Source organism: Pseudophryne corroboree, chromosome 3, assembly GCF_028390025.1.
Source record: "Pseudophryne corroboree isolate aPseCor3 chromosome 3, aPseCor3.hap2, whole genome shotgun sequence".
NCBI classification, from domain to species: Eukaryota; Metazoa; Chordata; class Amphibia; order Anura; family Myobatrachidae; genus Pseudophryne; species Pseudophryne corroboree.
Genome location: NC_086446.1, coordinates 704,834,844 through 704,846,986, shown reverse-complemented (window position 1 = coordinate 704,846,986; position 12,143 = coordinate 704,834,844). Strand labels below are relative to the sequence as shown.

Genomic DNA, 12,143 nt, shown 5'->3' with positions numbered 1-12,143 from the left:
ATCCCCATTTTACACAATACGGCAGGCAAGAGTCCCCATTTTACACATTACGGCAGGCAAGAGTCCCCATTTTACACAATACGGCAGGCAAGAGTCCCCATTTTATACATCAGGCAGGCAAGTGTCCCCATTTTACACAATATGGCAGAAAAGAGTTCCCATTTTACACAATACGGCAGGCAAGAGTCCCCATTTTACACAATACGGCAGGCAAGAGTCCCCATTTTATACATTAGGCAGGCAAGTATCCCCATTTTACACATTACAGCAGGAAAGAGTCTTCATTTTATACATTACGGCAGGCAAGTGTCCCCATTTTACACATTATGGCAGGCAAGTGTCCCCAGTTTACATATTACGGCAGGCAAGTGTCCACATTGTACACATTACGGCAGGCAAGAGTCCCCATTTTACACAATACGGCAGGCAAGAGTCCCCATTTTACACAATACGGCAGGCAATAGTCCTCATTTTACACAATACGGCAGGCAAGAGTCCCCATTTTATACATTAGGCAGGCAAGTGTCCCCATTTTCCACAATACGGAAAGAAAGAGTCCCCATTTTATATATTAGGCAGGCAAGTATCCCCATTTTACACATTAGGCAGGTGGCAGAGGAGGAGGAGTGGGGAGGAGAGAGAGAGAGAGAGAGAGAGTGAGAGAGCGAGAGAGAGAGAGAGAGAGAGAGAGAGAAACTTACATTTGAAGAGGTTCTTCCCGTTCTTCGGCCCACCTCTCCCTCGTCGCGCCGGCCCTTCCTGCTGTAGTTTGGCTCCCCCTCCTCCCGAGTACCCAGCTCTGGGGGCAGAGTTTCGCGGAATGACACGATTGCGTTGTGACATCACGATGCAACTGCGTCATACTGCGAAACTCCGTCCCCCGAGTTGGGTACTCTGGAAGAGGGAGGAGGGGGGAAGCAATGAGCAGCAGAAGTGCCGCGGTGGGCACCCCGTGCGATTGCACGGCTCGCCTGCCGCAAGAAACGGCACTGTGTGCACTCGATGCCCCCTCCCCCTCTCTATATTTTGCGCACAAAAAGGGGTCATGGCCTAACATAAAGGAGATGTGGCCTCATGAGGAATACCGATTACATTACTCTGGGGGCATGCCCAGCATCCCGGGAGATGAGTGCTTGCACTGTCGGCTCCTTCTCTGTGACAGGAAACGAGTGCTGCAGAGAAAGTGACACTACTGTACCCAGCTCCTGCCACTGCAGAGGAGCCAACATTTTTGTGACACCCGGGTGTGGCCCACACCATTTGTACCCACCTAGTGATGCCACTGCTGGACTGTAAATTATACTTGTTAGTTGAAAGTTTAGACCAATCATCTCCAACTCCACAGACATAAATCCCTTGTCGATCTGAGGAGAGATAGTCTCTGTTGCTATTGGAAATGGCTGGTAAATGAACCTCTACGAAGTCATATCAATTTCTTGTCCAGAATCACACAATTTCGTTTTTACATGTCACTGTAGAGTGAAGAGCTTTCTGTTATCTAGCCTTCACTTAGTAATGGAAATGGCTGGTATATGAACCTCTACAAAGTCATGTCAATTTCCAGCCTCATAAAAATAATGAATAACATTCATTTTCTCTTTCTGTATGACATCCTGAGATGGTCACGTGGAATCTTCTATATTCCAGTAACTGGGCCTGAGTCATAGCTGTACGCTAATGTAATCACAGCTGTGATTCCGTACGCAGCCAATGTGCAAAGATATGCCACCGCCGCCAAGAAGTTGATTGAGGTGCCCACCGGCAGCCTAACAATCTCAGTATCCGCATAGACATACACAGAGACAGTCACAGATCCTTTGTTAACTGATTCCCTGAGTAACTGGATGTTTGCGCGGAATGACCACGGAAACACAGACGCTGGCGGTATGCTTTATGCGTGTGAGATCACAGATGTAGGTTGAAAACGACTGTAACACGCCTGTATTTTTGCCGCTAATCCTCGTTATTTCCCACAAATAGTCCCCAACTGTCAATCACTTAGCGAATAAATCCTCTCTGTGAGCGCCATCGCTAAAGTACCTGGGTGCGTGTGTAGTACGATTGTGACACAGGTGCAGGCGGCGGATAATCGCTCAATTGTATAATTATCTGCATTTCGTACAACTATGATCCAGGCCCTTAGTGTGTTGCAGAGTATCTACTGGTGATGTATTATAATTTTTATACAATTCTATTCTTATTACAGACTGACAAGAATGGCTGCCTTGAAGTGGAAATAGAAACTGAGCCATTTCATTTACAGTCGTATGACTATCAATTAAACTTTGATTCTGAGGCTTCGCTTGTAGAAGACGGAACAGGTAGAATTACGGAGCCATTGAGCAGTTGTAAAAAAAAATAAAGATCATATTCATTTCTTTCTTGTTGTCTAAATGATCACTAAAATATAAAGTTTACATTTACTGTAACATTTTCTTCTATTGAGATTCCCTGATCCTGGTACCAAGATTGTACACTGGGGGTTATTTGGATTTGTTAGCAAACCAAAAAAGCACACTAATGGGCAATACCATGGGGGTCATTCCGAGTTGTTCGCTCGGTATTTTTTTCTCGCAACGGAGCGATTAGTCGCTAATGCGCATGCGCAATGCCCGCAGTGCGACTGCGCCAAGTAAATTTGCTATGCAGTTAGGTATTTTACTCACGGCATTACAAGGTTTTTTCTTCGTTCTGGTGATCGTAATGTGATTGACAGGAAGTGGGTGTTTCTGGGCGGAAACAGGCCGTTTTATGGGTGTGTGCGAAAAAACGCTACCGTTTCTGGGAAAAACGCGGGAGTGGCTGGAGAAACGGGGGAGTGTCTGGGCGAACGCTGGGTGTGTTTGTGACGTCAAACCAGGAACGACAAGCACTGAACTGATGCCGAGTAAGTGTGGAGCTACTCAGAAACTGCTAAGAAGTGTTTATTCGCTATTTTGCTAATCTTTCGTTCGCAATTTTGATAAGCTAAGATTCACTCCCAGTAGGCGGCGGCTTAGCGTGTGCAAAGCTGCTAAAAGCAGCTTGCAAGCGAACAACTCGGAATGAGGGCCCATGTGCACTGCGGGTGGGGCAGATATAACATGTTTAGAGAGTTAGATTTGGGTGGGTTATATTGTTTCTGTGCAGGGTAAATACTGGCTGCTTAATTTTTACACTGCAATTTAGATTTCAGTTTCAACACACCCCACCCAAATCTAAATCTCTCTGCACATGTTACATCTGCCCCACCTGCAGTGCAGCATGGTTTTGCCCATTAGTGTGCTTACTTAGTTTGCTAACAAACCTGAATAAGGCCCACAGTGCAATGTGCCATATTGGAATAATAGGTCTTTCTCAAATATGTAAACCTCTAAAATAAAGACAGCACAAAAACTCTTTTAACTTAATTGTACAAAAACATTTATTTTTATTTTTATATGTACTTTGCATTACTGATTACGCTGCAATATGCTTAAAATTCTTAAGCACATGACATGGATAAATCTAGTAAGCAGCGTTTTGCAAAGCTGTCACATCGTCTGCAGATTTCGAAAGCTGGATTTAAAGAGGCAATAATATTTACTTCAAAACATTCATGGTTTTGTATTCAGTGGCATTGAAAGAGTTAAGTAATTTATGTTTCTTTGCAGGAGTTCAAATGAATGCAACCAGCAGTTGCCATATTTCAGCAATGATTGCCAAAGTGACCTTTGAAGAATTGGAAGTATCAGATTCCTTTTATAAGCCAGGACTGAAATATAAAACAAAGGTTAGACAGCTATAAAATACTGGGGCAGATGTATTAACTTGTACCCCTTTCACATCGCAGCTTTAACCCGGTAAATTGCCGATTTTTCAGCCTTCCTAGACGGTTCTAGCTGCGGTGTGAAAGGGCCACCTTGAATTTACCGTTTTCAAAATACTGGTATTTTGAAACGGTTAAAAAGCAGGGTCCTACCCGGTTCAGAACCGTTTCACTGTGCAGTGTGAAAGGCTCAGAAACGGTATTTCCAAGCCACAGAAGGTGATAGACTGTCTCCATGTGTGATGTCACCAGGCAGAAGCAGGAAGCTGGAGGAAAAACACATGAGGCACATGAGAGTGGGTTTAGAAGCGTTTTCTTACTGCAAATATATTATACAATGGCAACTTGGAGTGATGAAGAGGTGAGGGAGCTGCTAAGAATCAGAGGGGATGAGGAAATCTGCAGACAAATAACTGGGACAGTCAAGGATGCACTCATATATAAAAACATGGTTAAAATGCTTCAAGCTGCTGGGTTCCATCGTAAGACTATCCAAATTATTAATAATTAATTAATTAATCATTATTAATAATGTGTGGGCCAGAAAAGTCCATTTATAATGACAACCTCTGTTTTCTATGGGCGAAACAGGTTCAGTGTGAAAGGTACCAAAACGGTAATGAAATGGTAATATACTGGTTACAACATGCGATGTGAAGGGGGTTTAACTGTTCAGACCCGTTTTAAGAACCGTTTAAAGAACCGTTTCAAAAGCAGGTTTTGCGATGTGAAAGCAGCACTTGGAGAAGGCATAAGGAAGTGATAAATCAGTGATATGTGCAAGGTGATAAAGGAACCAGCCAAGCAGCTCCAATATGTAAATTAACAGTATGGTCTGATTGGCTGGTGCCTTTATCACCTTGCACATATCACTGGTTTATCACTTCCTTATGCCTTCTCCAGGCTAATACATCTGCCCATTGTCTCTAATCTTAATGATTAGACCATGAGCAAAACTATAGCGTCATCACACATTAAAGTCACCTGACATACATTAAAATGCGGTTTTGGGGGAGGATGCAGAGACGAACAGGGGAATCCGTGAGCGTAGGATGCGAGCGTCACCAGGCCACGCCCTAACGCATTTCTTCACCAGACCTCCGACGAAGTCTGTTGATGAAACGTGTTAGGGCGTGGCCTGGTGACGCTCGCATCCTACGCTCATGGATTCCCCTGTTCATCTCTGCATCCTCCTGGTTCCGGCACACCATGGTCAGCAGGCAGCGTGTGGGGTGGAAGCCGCTGTGTTTCAGATGGGAGCAGGTGATATCCAGGGTAATACACTGCTCAAAAAAATAAAGGGAACACTAAAATAACACATCCTAGATCTGAATGAATGAAATATTCTTATTAAATACTTTGTTCTTTACATAGTTGAATGTGCTGACAACAAAATCACACAAAAATTATCAATGGAAATCAAATTTATTAACCCATGGAGGTCTGGATTTGGAGTCACACTCAAAATTAAAGTGGAAAAACACACTACAGGCTGATCCAACTTTGATGTAATGTCCTTAAAACAAGTCAAAATGAGGCTCAGTAGTGTGTGTTGCCTCCACGTGCCTGTATGACCTCCCTACAACTCCTGGGCATGCTCCTGATGAGGTGGCAGATGGTCTCCTGAGGGATCTCCTCCCAGACCTGGACTAAAGCATCCGCCAACTCCTGGACAGTCTGTGGTGCAACGTGGCGTCGGTGGATGGAGCGAGACATGATGTCCCAGATGTGCTCAATTGGATTCAGGTCTGGGAAACAGGCGGGCCAGTCCATAGCATCAATGCCTTCATTTTGCAGGAACTGCTGACACACTCCAGCCACATGAGGTCTAGCATTGTCTTGCATTAGGAGGAACCCAGGGCCAACCCACCAGCATATGGTCTCACAAGGGGTCTGAGGATCTCATCTCGGTACCTAATGGCAGTCAAGCTACCTCTGGCGAGCACATGGAGGGCTGTGCGGCCCCCGCAAAGAAATGCCACCTCACACCATTACTGACCCCTGCCAAACCAGTCATGGTGGAGGATGTTGCAGGCAGCAGAACGTTCTCCTTGGCGTCTCCAGACTCTGTCACGTCTGTCACATGTGCTCAGTGAGAACCTGCTTTCATCTGTGAAGAGCACAGGGCGCCAGTGGCGAATTTGCCAATCTTGGTGTCCTCTGGCAAATGCCAAACGTCCTGCACGGTGTTGGGCTGTAAGCACAACCCCCACCTGTGGACGTCGGGCCCTCATACCACCCTCATGGATTCTGTTTCTGATCATTTGAGTAGACACATGCACATTTGTGGCTTGCTGGAGGTCATTTTGCAGGGCTCTGGCAGTGCTTCTCCTGTTCCTCCTTGCACAAAGGCGGAGGTAGCGGTCCTGCTGCTAGATTGTTGCCCTCTTACAGCCGCCTCCACGTCTCCTGATGTACTGGCCTGTCTCCTGGTAGCGTCTCCATGCTCTGGACACTACGCTGACAGACACAGCAAACCTTCTTGCCACAGCTCGCATTGATGTGCCATCCTGGATGAGCTGCACTACCTGAGCCACTTGTGTGGGTTGTAGACTCCGTCTCATGCTACCACTAGAGTGAAAGCACCGCCAGCTTTCAAAAGTGACCAAAACATCAGCCAGGAAGCATAGGAGCTGAGAAGTGGTCTGTGGTCACCACCTGTAGAACAACTCCTTTATTGGGGGTATTTTGCTAATTGCCTATAATTGCCACCTGTTGTTTATTCCATTTGCACAACAGCATGTGAAATTGATTGTCAATCAGTGTTGCTTCATAAGTGGACAGTTTGATTTCACAGAAGTGCGATTGACTTGGAGTTACATTGTGTTGTTTAAGTGTTCCCTTTATTTTTTTGAGCAGTGAATATGAAAAACCTTGTGGTAATCAGTCCACAGTGTTCTTTGTCTTGGTATGAGTTTTAAACAACTTGGTGTGACTCTGACTGTTGTGTCAAATAAACTTTTATGCACTATGGAGCGACCCTCTGCTTGTATATATATATATATATATATATGAGGAACTGGTCCGGCACTCACAAATGTATACAGCAGAAAGTAAATATGCTCCGGTGCCCTCTCTCCGGGCTGGTAGTCCGTACATACAAGGAGATCAAATAAGGCGGCACTCAGGAGACCAAATAGATGTGAAACAAGCGAGTGCTTTATCAACGTTTCGGGGCACTGAACCCCGTCTTCAGGACACACTGTGTGTGTCGTGAAGACGGGGTTCAGTGCCCCGAAACGTTGATAAAGCACTCGCTTGTTTCACATCTATTTGGTCTCCTGAGTGCCGCCTTATTTGATCTCCTTTTTTATATATATATATATATATATATAATATATATATATATATATATATATATATATATATAATAAATTCCAGAAGATGCGGCACTCACGATACAGGCAGAGCAGGACAATATGTGTAGCAAACCTATCTACAGATAGTAGATAAATGGAGATAGCCTTAGTTATTCCCAGCAATCTTCACTTTAATATACTTTATATCTAATAGTTAATAGACATTTAGATTTTGTGAAGAGTTTTTCTCAGTGTGCCACTATATGATAATAATTTTTAATTTTTCTATTTTTAACTGATTATATGACCATTATTAGTGGACGCTACCTAATGTCTAAGGTTGAAATAATATGCACATTAGAATCTCAGAAGAAGTTTAGAGAAGAACTGGCTAAAGGGCCCTACACACTTAAAGATTTCACTGAAAGATATGAACAATCTTGTGTAGGCACCAACGATGAACGATGCGCGGCCCCGCGCTCGTTCATCGTTGGTGTCGGCTCGTTTAAACATGCAGGTCAATATGTACAATCTCGTCCATATTAGCTTGCACTGCTATGGAGCCGGGTGATGGGGAGAGTGAAGAAACTTCACTTCCCCCCGTCACCTCCCCACTGCTGCTGGGTCACCCGTCGGCCGTATCGGCCATCGGGCACCTCTGCGGCACATCACCATGTGTGTAAGGCCCATTACATTAACATACCAACATATTTTTAAGAGAATACAAAATAGCTAACTGCGCTAAATGGATCACAAAAGGACAATGGTGCCGGTTAAAAATACAGTAGCACCAATTTGTTGGACATCAATAAACCACGCAAATTTAAAACAAATTCCAGATATAAAATTAGAATGTCTGCATCAATCAGTGATACAATATAACATTAATATAGCTAAAAAGTGCAATAAATAAGTCTCTTGCTTAGAAGTATCAACTGTATCTGTTAATAGTAATTTACTGGAAACTAATCAGTATAGGTGTCTGACAATCTGGCTTTTGCTTGTGTATAGACTAAAATGTATATAATATTAATATTCTGCACGTGGGACAAAAGCAATCTGAGTCAGTGAATAGGAACAAAGTCTCAGGCAATGCAATTTTACACCTGTGCACAAGGTGATAGCTTGAGAAACCTTTTCTGTATTTAAATATTCCACTGTTTTATATCACCTTATACTGTGGCGTCCTTACTCACACGGCTCCTGATATGGTATATATATGATATTATACTCAGCTGTCTCAATGGCACAGCACCCCAGACATCTGTAGCAGAATCGCAGGGGCATAAAATTAATCTGGTGCTGCAATCAATGTAATGCACAAGGCGCTGTTATATTATTTGCTGTGTATTTTCTGATAATATGTATTTTACCACTAGGGGTCACCATACCCTGGGTTTTGTTCTCTTTTGTGGTCAGGTGTATTAATTAGGGTTCTATTCCAGCTTGTTACACCCGTTGCCTGTACTATATTATTGGCCAAAGATCCAGCATGCATTGCTGGATCATTAATGTTCTTATCCTGTCAAACCTGCCAGTCTTGGTATCCTGTGTTCCTGTTTAAATGTCAGTTTTCCAGACAAGCCTGCCAGTCTTGGTTTCTTGTGTTCCAGCCCTCTGTTACCTACCAAGTCTAGGCTGCAAAGCGCGGTCTCCGGTGTTCCTAAGTTTATGTTTGGATTCCAGTTTACTTGCACTACCAAGTTAAGTTTTTCATGTTTCTGTGAGACCCTGTAAATATTTCTTTCAGTCTGCTGTGCCTGACATCATTCTTGTTCTCCTGCATGCTTCACCACCATAAAATAAACCTACCTGTTTTCTGCTACGATCTGTGACTTGGAGTTCCATTTTGCATAAAGGGAGTTTCTAACAAGTGCCTGGCGGTTGAGTAGCTAAGTATCCGCAGGCACTAATGCAAGACCACGCTGAGGTCAGAAGCTGGGAGGGTCATTGAACACTGATGGTGTCCCAGATGAATAATGGAAGAGTAGGGGACAGATTCCTGATGGGTTTCGATACAATCATGTGACTTACCTTTGAGAAAGTCACGTGATTGTGATGAAACGCGTACCTCTGAGAAAATCACAAAATGCATCTGGACTTCTCACCCTACTCTTCCATTATCAACCTGTGATAGTAATTTAATAATTAATTACTGTGATTTTATTAATTAATTAATCAGTTCTGTTACACATGTGATTAAATATCTGAGTGATGTAATTTATGTATGACTTCATAGATGAAGTTAGTAAGCGCTGATGGGTCCACAATGAAATCACAAACACTGTATCTGACAGAGAAGTATGACGGTGTAACTAAGGAGCATGTGTACGAGACAGATGAGAATGGGAAAGCATGTATCACTTTGGATACCAATCCCTGGAACAGACACACAGTATTCCTATCGGTGAGTAAGATCTCCTTATGCACTTGAGCTATCAAAATGAAAAGGAGGGTTCCTCTATAGCTTGGACATTTTCTTAGCCTATTTGTTGACTTCTACAATAGGATAGATAACAGAAAACATTGACAAGACAAATATGTATGTTTTTAGGCCCAAAGCTGAAAGTAAGGTTCCGCTGTCAAAATAAATCCCAATGTCTTCTTATAATTACCATATAGAGGTGCATTTGGCAGGACAAGCTTCAAAACAAAAGCTTACCGCCATCACTTTCAATCTGGGTATGGAATAGGCTGGTGTACTGTGCATGTATGACCATCAAGCTGTGCATGTGTCAGTGGGGACCGGCAGGGAAGGAATTGGAGGTTCACTCTCTGGAAGATCCATCTCCAGTATTCTCTAGACTACTATAGGCTAGCACATCATTATTCCGAACCTTGGTAAAACTTGAAATTTAGCACCACTATTGAAATCTACGCTGGAAGATTTTACAAATGAAAATGGAGGTCATCCCCTAGATATATTCTGGGCATAGTCAAAATGTGCAGATAGGCCCTCAAACATGGCCGTTTTTGAGGAATAGCCATCAAATTTATTTTGCAAAATCTGCACTAATTCTAGCTTTACACACTAAGGGGCATATTCATCAATGCTTGGAGGGAAATAAAGTGGAAAGAGATTAAGTACAGTATTAACTAATAATTTCCTGTAATTTTAAAGTGACAGGTAGGAGCAGTGCAAAGAGTTGAGAAGATGTCGCCCATGACAACTAATCATCTTCTACCTATCATTTTATAGAATGTATATGATAAATGCAACCTAGAAAATGATTGGTTGCTATGGGAAACTTCACTTGTCCACTTTTCCACTCTTTAGAAGGTTTTATACATCTTCCCCATTGCCTCCTATACCTCCATATACTACAGAGGCATAGAATTGGTGTTTTCAGGCTGTGGGAATATATACCTCCCAAATATATACCTCCCACAGTGTCCCGTTGGCGGGGAGAAGGTTAGTGTAGCCTTTGATCACCACTGCTGTTTAGATGCCATGCACACAGCATCTAAACAGCGCAGGGAGGTGAGTAGGGGGCTGTCCAGCTGCTCAAGGAGTGTGGGACCCCCCAAAAAAATGCAGATGAGACCATGCCCTCAATTCTGAGGCCATGCCCCTCCAACCGAGGCGCGCAAGGGTCCCAAGTCCATGAGAGTAAAGTTGGGGGTATGGAAATATACTGTATTAGCTATACTGTACATTGACACATGGTGCTGTATTGAGCTGTTTGGACTATAGTGTGCTACTGCATATAAATATAACAGTAGAGGTTTAGTGTGCAGGGCTAAATGCGGGTATTCTGGCTAAATGATGCATTCTCACTAATGGTTTGAATATAAATATTATAATTATATAGTAACTAGCAGCAGGAACTTGTTTTCATCAGTATGAGGCATGAGACAGATATAAATCCAACTCATTACAGCCCTGAATTATTCTGTATTTGTGTGATGTGTTACAAAGTAATTTATTATAATGCCATGCTAACACAGTTGTAGGTTTCTGATTATTGATAAATGTTAACTGATATATGATAAAATAAATTAACTTGTAAACATATTTAGGCTTCATATAAGAAGAACAAGCCAGTACGGACTTATGGACAGCTGAATCCCTACTTTGTTGATGCACATCAAATCCTGCAACCATTTGGCACTACTACCAACAGCTTTATAAAGATCCAGCCACTTGCTGAAACCCTTTCATGTGACAGAGTGCACCAGCTTGAGATTGAGTACATCATCCGAGGCAGCGAGCTAGTAACTGATGAGGACCATCTAGATCTATATTATGTGGTAAAAAAAAGTTATTGCACCTGACCTTTCCATTATGCATGAAAGAGAGAAACTTTGATGTCCAAATAGACCCATCATCTGCATTTATTTATTATTTATTTATTAACAGTTTCTTATATAGCGCAGCAAATTCCGTTGCGCTTTACAATTTGAAATAACAATAACAAACTGGGTGATAACAGTCATAGAGGTAGGAAGGCCCTGCTCGCAAGCTTACAATCTATAGGGAAATAGGCATATGTACACAAGGAAAGGTGCTATCTATTGCATAGAATGAAAAGACATGTGAGGATATGTGAGGACTGTACAGAGAATGCCATGCCATGGTAATGCAGCTTATCAATTAAACATGAAATATGGGACAATAATGAGGTATGAGGCAGAAAGTGCCTCATACCCCAATGATGCCCAAGAATTCCCTTTAAATAATTTTTCTCTTTCCCATTATTTTGTTATGAAATAACAATTATTTTTTTTTAGGTTGTGGCAAAGGGGGACCTTGTGTTTAATGGACAGATGAAAATCAGCATTAAAAGAAACTCTGGTAAGTCTTACTTTTGACTACAAAAATCACAAACACAATTCCATAAAATACACTTAATGTATGGTATCTGGTCTTTAGGTTGACCACAATTAGGACGACATGGTCTTTAAGTCAACAGGATCAGTAGGTCAACATGGCAAAGGTCCAAACATGAAAATGTTGACACAAGTTTTTGAAAATTTTTCATTTTTGAAACGTTTTCTTACTTTACGATTCACGTGGATTACAATTGGGAATAGTAAACTTGCCCGAAGCATGGCGA

At 42.5% G+C, this 12,143-nt stretch overlaps 1 pseudogene; it reads left to right on the top strand.

Annotated features, from left to right (window-relative positions):
* The window catches only part of LOC135057409 (alpha-2-macroglobulin-like protein 1), a 200,749-nt pseudogene that overhangs the window by 41,071 nt on the left and 147,535 nt on the right, over positions 1–12,143 (top strand).